We start from the raw sequence: 15,213 nt of genomic DNA, 5'->3' as shown, positions 1-15,213 counted from the left end.
TGGTGTATAGCAGCTGAACAGACTTGTTTTGGGACCTGGAACTAGGCGCTCCAAAACAGTGTGGCTGCCAAAGTACAGAGCGCCGCAGTCCCAGTTAATGATGTGTGAGAGGAGAGGACAGGAAAGGGAGGGGGGGGGGGCAGATAAGGACAGCTATTCCTCAGCACGCATGACACGAGCTGACGTTTGACGCACATGTGCACATACACACGCGCGCAGACAACACCGAGATTGACGGGTCCAGGTTTTTATCTCCAGTCAAACGGTCAGACTGCCTGGTGAATGTTTATTCGCCGGCGGAGGCACCCATCATCCGCTGCTACATACTATCGCCATATACACTGCTGAGTTAAAAGGCAGCCCGGCTGGACGACTCGGGGATGACTCCGGTGGCTCTTGCGTGTCGTTAACCTCGGAGTTAACAGCCTAAACAGCTGCTGGCGCTTTTGTGGTCCTGTGTTTTAACTCAGCATGCGGCCCCTCGGTGGCCCTCTGCAAAACACATTTAAATCACATATTTTTGTTTCGGATCGGTGCGCATCCATTCACCTACACCAGCCAAGGGAGTCATTACCAAATTACCACACACCACATCTCATTTTTATTCATCCTAGTGACCACTTAATGTTATTCAAAAGAAAAAAAAATTAAAAGGAGATAACAAGAGAAATGTAAATATATGGATAGAGCCCGATTTAAGATGTAATTTCACCTGAACACTGCTCATAAGAAAAATTTAAGATTAGATTTTTGTAATGGAGGATGTTTGTAAATAGCTGTCTTTTTAAAAGTGTGTTTTGTATGAATCCTTGCATTCTTTGTCTCTGTTTGCAATATGTTTTTCTTTTCTTTTCTTTTTTTCTTTTAGAGTTCAACTGAATATTGCAACGGAACACATGTCTTTTTTTTCGCAGCGTCCAGTAAAAGTCTTTGTTACCACATGTGTTAAAAGAGAAAAAACTGGGGGTTCAGAGTTTTAACATCGCCATTCAACAGGATTTTTTAGTTGCTCAGAAACCGTTCAGAATTGAAGCTTTTGTCACCAAGCGGCTTTGAAACGGATAGGTCATTGAAACTATGAATGATAAGGCCCCTTCCCTGTTGGAGACAGCACTTAACTCTGCATATGAAGACTGTGTAATTCCACTGCCTTTGAGCTACCTACACCTTCCAACTCCATTATTAGATGTAACAAAAACAGTTTGGTCCAGGAAGATTAATCTTTTTCTCAGTTTTAATAAGTCTATCGGGCTGGATGGAGAGAGACGTAGAGCAGGAGGAAGGAGAGAAAAAGGGGGCCACGTATGAGAGTGTGACCGCTCTGCGCTCGCCATAAATCATCCGGTTTACACCACTCATTATCTCCCAGGCGGTCTTTGTTTTAAAGTTGCTCTCTCTCTTTCCACTTTCCTAATTTAGCACAAGGATGTTGGTCGCTCATGGTTATGAGCCTCACCGTAGGTTGATTTCTGCTATTGTTCAAAGCCACAGTATTATTTTTCAATGTGCATGTGTAAGCAAAACCTGTTGAATTTGTTTCCCATTGTTTGAATCATAACTGTCAAGTTTTGTTATTTTATTTTATTTTTTTGCCATTCACTTCTTTCGCCGCTTCTCAGCGTAACCTATTGGCACCAGCTACAATGGAAATAACGTTCCACCAGTTTGGAAACTACCGCATATTGATAAATAAAATTTTTCCCATGGAACTTTTGTCCTTCTTTGTGTCTTTTTTCCTTCAAGCTTTACAAACGTGGATAAAAGATTTCATTTGCCATGTCACTGACCACCTCGGTTCATGGAGTGAGCATCAACCAGCCGCCCACGCTCACTGCTCTTCCCTCTCCCCCCCAAAACTCCCTCACCTCAGGGGTCAGTGCTGCACAGATGGGTTTGTTCTGATACATTAGTCAGATTGAAATCACAAGCAGCCTTCATAAATTCATATTCGGGGGAGTATGGACACGCCTTTTTGCATAGTAACTAATACCCGTATCAACCCGCTCTGCCCTGGTGTCCTCCAAAATTACATTTCTCCATACATGATTAAATCTGATTGGCTGCACTCGACGTTTCCATTGCGTTTGTCTGAAATTACAGTCTGCGTTTAGCCGGCTGAGGAGCAAACTCCAAACCGAGTCCTCCTCGGTGAAAGCAGAGATGGCATGAAATGCTATTAAAGTGATTGGGCATTTTCTCTGACAAACACATCAGTGTTTGTGGGCATGGCTCTGCTTTCGTGTGGCTGATGATGATGTGGGCGAGTGAAGAGACTGATGGCAGGAGAGAGAGAGAAGAAGTCAGGGCAATGAGAGACATAATGTGCCTGTGGCTTCACTGCCCCCCCCCTCCCTCACTCACTCCCACCCCCATCCTCGCTGCTTCTCTCTCTCTCTCTCTCGCTCTCTCTCTCTCTCTCTCTCTCTCTCTCTCTCTCTGTGCCCCGGGGCAGGTACGTTCATCTGGTTTCCTGGCTCGGTCCCGAGACGCCCCCATAGATCCACGTTACTGTGGGTTTATTAAAACCTTCCCCCCACTGAGCTACTGTGTGTGACTGCATGTTTTACTGTGTCTCTCTCTCTCTGCCTGTGTGCGTGTGTGTGTTGCCAAAGGGCTCTACTGTTGTTCTACAACAGAGTCAACATCACAAAAATAAGGAGATATCACTGTTGCAGATGCAATCCACCACATTTACTCTTCTTATTTTGGATAATGTATCCTCTAGATCCTTATTAAATCAAACATTAGTTTGATATTCCAGCCAATTAGACTGTTAAGACAGGCTATTAAATAGTCGTTATCAGTCACTATAAGCCCCATAGATGGGGGTCAGTAGGGGCCTACTACACACACTAGTAGGTTTCATCATCTATTCACATGGTAGATCACCGAAAGAAGGTATAAAAGAGGATGACAGTGACAATGTTTTTCCCTAAACTTAAAGTTTTTTTTGTTGCCTAAACCTAAACAAGTTGTAGTTTTGTTGCTTAAAGCTGAAGTAGGCGAGATTAGAGCAAATATGATTTAAAAAAGTAATTTTTATAAAACGGTAAAATGGCCGATATATCCAGACAGTAGTACATGAAACAGGTAATCTGAAAAAAATGATGTGTCCTCTGGTGCTTCTTACGGCATCTGCAAGATTTCACACACTGGAGGAAACAAGCAGTCAGAGCTGACCTGGGATCTGTCCATCTGCTGTCTATGAGAGCCGGCTGTCAGTAACTCGTGAACTCCGACCAAATGGTCAAACTAGGCAGCGCTGATCAAATATGAATCAATATTCTGTTACGTTAATGCCTATTTCTCTTCTCAAATGTTTTCAGAATCATCTTGTAGTGCACGGTTTAGCTGTAAAATGAGAAAGTTTTTGACCCGACAGCCATGTTGAAATCTTTTGAAGGAACGCCAAGCACCGGTCACATGACCGGAGCAGAGCCAATAGGAACGCTGTCTCTCTGAAATGACCTGTGATTGGTCAAAGTCTTCCATCACGGGCTAAATTTTTTAAAGCCTGAAAACAGAGCCATGAGGAGGTGCAGAAGTCTACTTATCTCAGAACACTTGAATTACATTATGCTGAAAGGTTATTATGGAATTTTTGCCCAATGATGCCAAAAATATACTGCCTACTGCCACTTTAAACCTAAATAAGTTGTAGTTCGTTGCCTAAATTTAAAGAAGTTGTAGTTTTTTTTCCCTAAACCTAAAGAAGTTGTAGTTTTGTTGCATAAACCTGTTTTGTTTTTTACTACACCTAAAGAAGTATTTTTGTTTGTGGTCAAAACGTGACATTTCATTCAGTTTTACGTGTTAAAACTTGTTGCTTTTAAGTTTTACTTTCACTTTTACAACGTAGTAGGCCCCTAATGACCCACATCTATGGTGCTTATAGCCTGACCTATTTAATGGCCTGATAACAGTCGAATCATACAGATATTCAATTGTCCAGTAGATTCAACAGCTAAGGAGTATATTTTTAGACATGTTATATATGTATTTATATATATTGCTGCATCATCTTAAGCAGCTTACAACTGTTATCAAGGGTTGCCTCTTTAACTGTCATCATCTTGGCATTTGCACTCTTAAGACTCCACTTCATTTGCATATTTAAACTGCAGCTAAAACACCCCCGTGAGTTTCCACTTGACGTGAGCATGTGTAATTCCCCACATTTATTTATTTATATATTTTTTTGATTGTGTAACACGGTTGCTCGCATGTCTTTATAGACGAAACAACTCACCTGGGAAAGCAACAGCTGCCAGCAGTTTGAGGTGGCTTGGGAACAATTTAACTTTAACACTCATTTTCCTCCATGACCATGAATACTAATGGTGAAAAAGGAAGACTTTTTTTTCCAGTTGGGTTTTTCTAACGGTTTGTGATGTGGAAAAAGAAGTAAATCACTGGAGATTATCATAGTCACCTTTGAGGCATGCAAGGGACCCTGCAAGTGAAGCGAAGCTCGCATATTTTATGTGTGAAATGAACTTTCTTCTTAGGCTGACAAAAAAAATCGCATAATATAAATTCATAGCGTGTGGCCCGCCATAGTAATTACTATCAAACTGATGTAAACTAAATGAGAGCAGGGTCTTTTAAGGTGAGGAAGCGAAGATTAATGTTCTTTTGAGCTGAGTAATTCATTTTAGATTGCACTCTTTTTTTTTTGCCAAAGATGATCACAAACCGGTTGTGCATTAGCATAGTTTACTTATCATTTTGTTTGCTATACTACATCACCGCCTGCGAGGCAAAGTCATTTTCGCAGAAGCCACGGATGGAAAATAAAGTTGTCAGCATGGAGATGTAAAGTGATCGCTAACCAGATGAGGGGAAAGAATTCAATAACACCGGTACCATATCCTTTAACGGTGTAAGTTGGCACCACATCTTAGTTTCCCCTTCACACACAAAATCTGCTGCATGTGCAGACACCACCCTCGATCTGCAGGCAAGTTCGAACTTCTCAACTGTGACAAAGCATCCAGGGCTGTGGGAGAGATTCTGTCAATATATAGCTCTTAAACGATTCGGTGTGCCATCTTCTCCTAATGTTTTTTCATATGGATCGTGCAGGAGACTCGTAACTCACACCCGAATCAATATGACATGCTATGGGACATGTTCTTTCTCATGTAATGTACATATACATATTTAATGAGTTAATGCATCACTCGCCAGTAATAAATAATGCAAGGCCACTAATGCCTTTCATCAAACGTCGCTCATCAAATATCAAGCAGATTTTTTCGGTCAGTCTCGGAGCGACGCGGACGAAACCTGAGACGGGGCAAAGAAGCGGAAACCAGAGGGAAGGGAAACCATGAAAGGGGGAGTTCATTAGTCAAACAGTAACATGTGGATCGCTCATGAAAGGGCTAATTAATGTGATTCCAATCAATTTAGAGGGAACTATATCTAAACAAACCGCTTTTATCCATCAGAGAGGAAGGAAATGGCACCAAAACATCTTCTTGGGCTTCCTTTTTTATGTTTCATTACACGCACACACACACAGCCGTCAGCCACATATTGATGGCATTGTTATGACCAGAACATGCCTGATCAGACCCGGGCTGTGGCTGGGATCCAGGTCTGACCGAGACTCATCAATCATACAGAGAGTGAGGGGAACCTAAGAGACTTACACACACATGGAAAACACACACACACTTATAGAGGCATGGGAGAAATGCGGCAGGCTGCTGGGTCACAGGTGTGGAGACCAAGGAAGAAAGTGGGAATTATTCCCTTTCTTTCTTTCCCTCCCTCCTCCCCTTTAAAGAGAAACAGCTCTCCCTCCCCTCCCACGCCTTTGAAAACATCCCATTTCCATCCACATTTCCTTCACCCAATTTAAAACCCACACTTCATTCGCCCCTTCAGCATCGCCACCCCTCTCCTCCTCCATCTCCCGCTCTCAATTAGGCCATGCCTCGAATCTCAGGCATTATCTCTGCCGGCCATTTATATAACATGACTCCAAAAACGCATTTGCACAATTTTCCAATTACAGTATTATGCCTTGAAGCTTCGGTTCCTTCTGTCTCTCTCATTTCCCCCCCTTTCACTCAAACTGCTCTTGATGTTTAACACTACAAAAGAGTCACCCCCGACAAATACAGGCGCACATTTGTACTTTAGCGAGTAATGGCCTCTCTTTTCCTTTGTGCATTGTTGATGTTTACGGAACTTTCATTTTCAACCTGTTTTTAAACTACACACACATCAAGCGTTTGTGTCCTGGCCTTGGTTGACTGTGTGAAAGATGAGAAACTCAGGAGGTAGGCTATGTCTGGCAAAGCCCAAAGAGTAAATTAAAGTCTTAAAATTTTCAAAATACAATTACGTGAACTGTCTAAGTCACTGGCACACCATTCAGGAAATATGACAAAGCATTACTGACTGGAAATCTCTACATTTTAAATACAAACCTGTGAACATTGACTGAGAAATTGAGAATATCAAAATCAAACTAAACTGTCTGATGACAACTAAAAAACAAAAAGATAAATTGAAAGCTAAACCTGACTGATATTGAATAGAAACGTGTGAATATTGAATGAAAGCCTGTGAATATTAAACATAATCCTGGGGATATAGAATATCATGAATGAAGGGTTGATAATATTGAATGAAAACTCAGAACATGGGAATACTGAATGTACAAATAGGCTACCTAACTCTTATGTTTCTTCCCTTAGCTATAAATGATGAGTTGAACCACGAGATACAGTTTAAGTGTCTTTACTGTTCAAGTGCTGATTCAATCACACAGGTAACACTCCGCTGACATACTACTACATCAACAAAAAGTAGTGCCATTTCTAAGTATACAAATATTCATTTTCCAAATACATAACACTAACAACATCATTGAAGTGAAGAAAGGAGATGGATCAGCTGCTGCAGCAGAAGAGAAGCTGCAGGTGTGTCTGCGGCGGCAGGTGACAAACCGGAAATGATTCTACGTCATAAATGTTTACAGTAGTTGGGCTACACCTGTGTTTAGCCAACATGCGATGCTAAATGCTAACATGCTCCTCCAGCGGTGACTTCAGTGTTCAGTGTTTCACTGAGGAACTTCTATCTTCAGTGAGGTGTGCTATGGTGAGGACTTTCTGCTGTTGGAGACTGTTAATCCCTGATATGATGGTTGAGCTTCATTCAACTCCAAACGTTTTGAATTTGAGGACAGGTGAGTAGGCTACAACCAAAGTGTATAGAAACAAGGAGCTGAAACTCTGGTGTTTTTTTTGACAACAGCTGCCACCATTTTGGACTGAACAATGACTGAATATGACATTAGAATAGAAATAATGTGTTTTACTTTTGTACAGCACTTTGTAGGCGGACGTGTTACTGGCGTCTGGTAGTTGCTTTCAGTCCAAAATGGCAGAAGTTTAGCTTTGCTACGCTCATTTTCAAGTTCATACTTGTATTTTGTGTTTCTAATAGAACATGTTTACATGCTTTAGTGTAAAAAAACAACCCACATTATTTTCCTCAAACTGTCCATTTGAATATACCTGTATTCACCCTCTGTCTGAAACGCTCCGTTTTAGTGCATTTCAATGGAATTGCAACAAAATTGTGTTGCTAGGCAACAGTTTGGGTCCATGTTTACTTCCAGTCAGCTGATCTTATTTACATACACTGCAACCGGAAATAAACTGGGACACATTGAGAATGTTTACGTTTTATAACCGTGTAATGGTCTAAATATTGTATATTTGTCACAACACAAATGGACAAAAATCCTAACGGCTTGTTTCAAATGCACAATTTCTGAATACGAGCTGTGTGTGTTTCTCCGTATATTGAGCATTTTCATATTTTAACAGTATTTATATATCACTTAAACCTGCTTTATAATATAAAATACCTGAAAATCTCACTTTTTACAATATGCGACCTTTAATAGTCTGAGTTTTGTCTCTTTTCTGGTTCATTCTTGTGAGGCTACACTGAGGAAGGCAGGTGTATATTTATAGGGGTCTTGTTGCTGATGTTGTGCCACTTGATATTTAATGCAATCTATTTTGTAGCCTAAATATAATATGTTCTTTAACAGTAGTATCATATATCATCACCCCCTCCCCCCTTTTTTTAAGTGCAAGGCAGTAACGTTTACTCAGAGGACATTTTAACTAACCTACTTTTTACTTTTAGCCAAATTAAAGGGGACACAACATGCTCATTTCCAGGTTCATACTTGTATTTTAGGTTTCTATTAGAACATGTTTACGTGCTTTAATGTTTCAAAAACACATTATTTTTCTCATTCCGTCTGTCTGAATATACCTGTATTCCCCTATGTCTGAAACGTTCTGTTTTAGCGCCGGTCTCTTTAGGACCTGCTCCTGAAGAAGTCCAGTCTGCTCTGATTGGCTTGTGAGAAAAATATGATGCACCTTTGCAAAGGTAGCTTCTTTCCCCCCAGCGCACACAGAGCGGACAGCTAGCGGACCTTAAAGAGATATTCGCTGAATTTGACATAAAATGTATCGGATTAGAAACACAGTGGAGGCATGTAAACTTTTGTGTAATATAAGTTTATATTTAAGTTGTCTTGGAAACATATCTTATAATATTAGGCTATTTAATATGGTATTAATGAATTTATTTATTTATTTGGCATATTACCCAATGGATATTTTGCCCATTGATCATTAAATCTGCCGGACAACTACATGCAATACTGGCTAAGGTAAACCCTGCTCCAGATACCCAAATGTATGTGCACTGAAAAAGTGAGTTTTTCATGATATGTACCCTTTAAGTACATTTTTACATAAGTATTTTACTTTTACTTGAACATTTCTTTAAAGTAACAGCACTTTTACTTGAGTTCAATATTCTAGTACTCTTTCCACCTCTGCTTGTGGAAGGTGATGTGCAATGAGTGCACAGGCAGAGTGCGTGCAGGTAGACAGGCTGGTAGGCTGCTCGGGCTCATTACAGCCCTGTGACAGCCACAGATACCCGATTTTTTCTTATTTTTGTCAAAGCATTTGATTTGATTGATGTTGGGATGAGATGAGAATTTCAACAAATATAACAAAAAATGTTTCTAAAATACATTACCCACCCTAACTTTAAATAAAATATATAGATACTATGCATGATATTGACATTATGCTGTTTTTGTTATGTACTGTAATACAGTTTGAGCCTATATTGTGTATCAATGAATGAGTACACATTCAGTAGTCTTAAGTATTGATAAAATAGCTGATTAGTGGCCAAAACATGTATAGCCCAAACTACAGTAATGCCAAAGTAAAACCACAAAGTGCACCAACGTTTAATTGTAAAGTGATTGTTAATAGTGTTGTCTGTGGTAGTGGTAACATACAGCTAAGTAGTACATAGTCATATGAGAAATCTTATCTTCACGGCTACAGTAGAAGCATTCATCAGTACACTGGATTTTCACAGCAGTCTTAATCTTGTAGCTCCAGTCATTAGTCGGCCCTTAATGCTGTTTGGTATCCGTAAGCGAACACTGTCCGTTATGATTATAAAGAGCTGCACTTCCGGCCTCTCCGGGGTGGCCTCTGAGAGCTGACTGGCCTATTGTATCAGTTCCTGGAAACCCAAGCTAATACGAGCGTTGCTGCTGACCACCCATCTGCAAACTAACTGACCTAAATACTAGGCAACATCTGTGGGGGCAGAGATGCTGGATGCTGACGGATAGAGAGCGCGTTGGTGTGCGCATGCCTGTGTATCTGTCTGCCAGTCTGTTTGACAATGACAGCGTCAGAATAATAATATCTCTCATTCAGTGCAGCAGTGAAGGATCTCTCAATGTCACTCCGCCTTGAAGAGAGCAAAACAGACCTTTTATATCGAAGCTTTTCAGCTTAACGGACAAATTCGCAGCAAATACCCAACTGAGAAATTAAAACTGAGAGGAGCAGTCAGGAGGCATCATGAGTGGGCGCCGACGTGCCTTTGTGTTTCCGCGCGATGCTGCGGTGGCTGCACAGCAGTTGACAGGATGCATTAGAGAATCCCCCAGTGAAGGGTGACTGACCTAAACATGTGACCTAAGTGCTGGCCTAGTTTTGAGGGTGCCACATGAGATCAAGAAGACTTCAGTCAGTGGTGTTTTATTTACTGGCTCCAGACCAGCACGCTCTGCGTTTTGGGGATGTAGTACAGTACATGTACACAATTTTTTTGTGTTTTTTTTGCAGCAGTAAGAACAGCTTTGGGGGAGTATAGTAACCGGGGCAACTACTTTTCCCACACGCAAGCTGACATCAGTGAGACATCAGTGGAACTCAGGGGGTAACTGAATATTCATGAAGGGCAGGGACCCATTTCAGCCAAATGAACACTCCCTCCCTCTCTGCCTCTCTCTCTCTCTCTCTCTCTCGCTCGCACACACACACACACACACACACACACACACACACACACACAGTCCAGTCACAAAATCCTACACACACAAGAAGTGCAAGGACTTGTTCCATACCAGTAGGCACATACTCATCTCATGCCTCACTGCACTCATTCATATCAAAAGCGCATGCTCATTACATACAACAGCAGCACACACACACACACACACGCACACACACACACACACACACACACACACACACACACACACACACACACACACACACACACACACACACACACACGCACACACATTACGCCTCACACAACTCATCTAACTCGACTTCTCTCATAAAGATATAATAAACATTGAAGCGATATCTCTTAGCAGCGGATCCTTGATGAATCCTCTACTAGCTCAATGAGTGCATTATTTCTTTTTTTCATTATAAAATAACCGCTTAAAAATGGCTTCAGGCTACATCTGCCATATGCAAAAAAAAAAAAAAATCAATGAGAAGAGACAGCTCTGCTTTAAGCAGATGGTTCCTAGCTGCAACTAACAGCTGGATTCGTGTTTCCCGTTAACGCAGACGTTGTTTGACATCGTGATTATTAAACAGGCCCATTTCAGCGCCGCTCCTCCTCTGTGTTATTCCGATATTGGTATGCAGAGGCGGCGAGAGGGAGGAGGAGGAGGAGGAGGAGGAGGAGGAGGCGGAGTGGACGACGGCGCGATGAGAGGATAGACTTGGATGTGATGAGAGGCTGAGGGCAGTCAGTCAGTCTGGACGTTTGGCACAGAGACAGCAGATTCCATTTCCATGCCAATCTGCCTTGTCTCTTTCTGAATCAGACTTGACCTTCACAGGCTGATGACTCCAGAGGCCTGGGACCGCTTTCTGCCTAAAACCAGATACACACACACACGCTGAGATATGTTACAACGGGAAGCATGCACAACGGGAAAAACATTCCCCCTTGGTGCACTATATTTGCACACATGTAGCCTTAAGTACACACGCACACACACATACACAAGCTTAAACCGTCGGAAAAAAACAATCTCTCCCTTGATTTACTGTAAAGGAGTGATACAAAGGATTGAAATGAGACCAGATCGTCTTTAGAGAGCCAGCCCTCAGAGCAGATGGCTCTGTTTTTCATCTTCCCTCTCATGAGATCTAATTTTCTGTGCTCTGTTCAGCAATTTCACAGTTTTTTTCACCGTTTGAGTTTGTTTCCATAAAACACCAACAGAATCCAGTTCAACAAAACAAATAAGAAACAAAACAAATGGCTCTCCAGAGGTTCTTTTTTTTCCTCTCGCAGGTTTTCAAAACCTCCCCCTCTCCTGCGTCTGCAATCACCCGAGGTCCAGGTAGCACCCGTCCTTGTCTGCCCCCCCCTTTTTTGTTTAAAGCCAGACTAAAATAGACCTTTACAAGTCGCCTAATGAAAGTGACTCCGGGCCCTCTGGTTAATTGAGCACCTTTAATGAGTGTCAAACTGCGGCGGTCATTAGACCGGGGGTTGCTACGGGTCACCGCTGGGGTGAGACAGAAAGAAAGAAAAGAAGGGGAAGGAGAGAAAACGTGCAGGCAGTAAAATAGCACAAATTATTTCCCCTTGTCCTGAGCTCTGCGTCGCTGTACTGTGCTGTGTTTGTGTGCGAACAGTGTGATGAACAGCGTGCATGCATTTGTTAATGCGTACAGCCTCGGGGCAGCACCTGTCCTGCTAACAATCCCTGACATAACGCGGAAGGCAGCGGCCATATGGCTGGAAATTCCTTCATATCCACTATTCTACATCCAGATCCGGCAAACAGCCGCGTTCGGCATCCTGCCTTAGCAGCAGCTGCCCTCTTCTTGACAAACAAATCTAATAAACAAGCCGGGGAAAATAGAAAAAAACTAAATGTTTTTTTGCATGAGGCTGCTGGGCTGTCATTTTTTCCCATCCCCTCCCTTATGATTTAAGAACCCGGGGCAGTAAATGACCACTATCATCTAGTCTGTCATCGCTGTTAGGGGGAGAGATTTCTGCTTTCATGTGTTTCAGATGATCATCAGCCTCTTTTAAAGGCGTGCGTTTACTGTTGATGACCTCATTTCAAAAGCATATTGCAAACAAACACAATGTCCTTGTCCTTTTATTTTGTGTACCGCTCCTCAAGGGTACACGCAAGGCACGCATGTGTGCGGGCACGTGCGCACACGCGCACGACCTAAGCCCCTGTGTTATTGGATTGAAATGGAGCCCACCGCACATTTCCTTGGAGTATTGATTTAATCAACTGCGTATCATGTTGAGACCCGTATCATCTGATGCAACACACACCACCGGCGGCGAAAAGAAGCGATCCATCACCATTTAGCCGGACAGGCCCTTGTAGTCTAAACACGGAACCATTACGCATGGTTTAACATGGACACTTTGACCTCTGGGGGGGTGACAAGGTCAATGACATCATTAGACAGGAGTCAGTCCGTGTGCCGGAGCGAGACTAATTGCTATCAGACCTCAATCACGACTAATAAGTGCTTAGATTTGTTTTCGGTATTCATATTATCCACTTCTAATATCCTGACAGAGTTGTTGTCTTTTGCACGCCGACACATGGAGAAGCTGGTTTGCACCTCATTTTGGTTTGTTGCTACGGTAGCTCAGTAGATCCCTTTATCCTAAGGCTCTGTTAGTCCATTCAAAGGTAGCTAAGCTTACAAAATAGCTAGAGGGTGATTTCCCACACACAGATAAAGCCCAGACTTGAAAATCACTTTCAAAGCCTCGACTCTTAAGATGCTTTGAAGCCCAGGAGAAGAGCTTGACGCATGGGAACCAGAATTCTCTCGAGTCTAACAGAAATATTGTTCTAACTCTTTCATCCTGTAGTTTATCCTGACGCTGCGGTTCGGGTCTGTGGTCCCGGTCTTGTCGCACCAACCTGGACTCGCCCCGGAGGCGCCACACGCGGCCTCGCCCATCACGGCTTTGTCAGCGACCTCGCTGGACCGTGAACGCAGACAGACCACTCCGGAATGTCGGCAGGGCCGGTATCGACCTCGGCGCTCAAATGGCCCGAGCGCATGCGAACACACACACACACAGATAGGAGCGAGAAGTAACCCGATCCAATGACACAGGAGCTGCCTCAGTGTGCGGCTAACTGCCTTATCTCCCTCTGGCCGCGCTCCTCTTTCCTCTCAACATTCTTTCAGGTATTTGGCCGAGACCTTTTCTCTTTGTCTGCCCTTTTCAAAGACCTGCTTTATGCTGGGAGCCCTCCAGCCGTCGTGCTGCAATCTCCTCGCTGCCCCTCTCTCTCTCTCTTTCTCTCTTTCTCTCTGCCCACACATCTCCCGAACTTTCTTCCTCGCTTTCTCTTTTTCACCCCCGCCCCTCACCCTGTCTCTCACATCCCTCTCTCCTCCACTCTAATCCCCCTCCCCCACACACAAAAGATACCATGCCACCTGTGCTGCGTTTTAGAGGTGTTCAGGTATGTGTATGAGAGTAGAGGGAGTTGGGCATGTTGTTCCTGATCTATGACATTCAGACAGAAGTGGACTAAGGTTAGACGAATGGGACCTGTGATCAGAGGCCTGTACTATTGGTGCCTTCAAATGGGGTCGACACACGGTATGATCGCCCTCCTCTTGTGGTATTCACGACCTCGTAAGTGGAACGTTTCTGAATGCTCCGAGTTCACGAGTTGTGACGTGTTTGTTGACGTTGTCAGAAATGGTAGAGGCCATGGAAGTTAATTTGTCGGTGCTTAATAAGTTAATATATTGTAATTTTAGTCGTATATTGTTTTTCTTCGTAACTGTATAATATGTCTGAGGAAAATGTTGATATTCCCAACGGCCTCATCTTTTTCCTTTCTTTATGCCTTTGCATTTCCTGCATTATGTTACCCATTTGCTAGCTTGCTAAATTGTTAGCCTCTGTGGCTTCTAGACGCCGACAATAACGTTAATATTGTTGTTGCTTCGCAGCGGTGTTCTCACGACCACTTGAACACCAAGCATATTGTGTACACGACTTCCCATGTGGAAAACACAAGCTCACGAGTTTCATTTGAAGGCACCATACGAAGCGAGTTCAACATACCCAGGGTATCTTCTCGTTATCTGGCTTCACTAACCCTAACAACCGAGATCCCGCTAAGCGGTCCTACGCCGGTGGTTATCAGCTCTGCTGTAAATCAAACCAGGGTTTCTCAATCTGGCTATGAGCGCGTTCACACAAAAGGGACGGTGTTTGCAGCATGTGAGCAATCACAAACATGGGCAAGTCTACTGTCAGCAGAGCGGCAGATTTTACAAACAAAGAGCAAACTGTAATATTAGACAAATATGAAGAAGTTAAACACATAATCCAGACTAAAAGTAACACAGTTGAAGCTGCCAAATGCAGGAAGCACAGCTGGCAAAAGAAAAAATTGCCGAAGTGTGAATACGTGAATTAACAGATTTAATTTTACGGAACACTCAAAAGTTAGATGTAATCGTCTAGATGGGGCAGTGATGTATAAAACTGGCTTTCAAAATAGAATGGATGAATAGTTTACACTTCATTATGCCCTTTAGTAAAGATGTGGCATGTGTGACTATTTCAGCCTTCTTTCAGCTGCGTGTCCTCGACTCCGGCGGTGTGAAACGGACTTGCATGCAAGTAAAAAAATAAATATGAAAACATAATTCAAAGCGATGAGCACGCACAGCATACAGCCAGCTGTCCTTTCTGCACTTGGCAGTTTAAACGGTGTTGCTTTTGCCTGGATTATGACTTTAACTTCTTTGTATTATCAATCTGCGTACCAAGCTTTGATTTGTCAGTAGG

Source organism: Sebastes fasciatus, chromosome 10 (genome assembly GCF_043250625.1).
Source record: "Sebastes fasciatus isolate fSebFas1 chromosome 10, fSebFas1.pri, whole genome shotgun sequence".
Taxonomy (NCBI): Eukaryota; Metazoa; Chordata; class Actinopteri; order Perciformes; family Sebastidae; genus Sebastes; species Sebastes fasciatus.
This window is presented reverse-complemented; position numbering follows the sequence as displayed.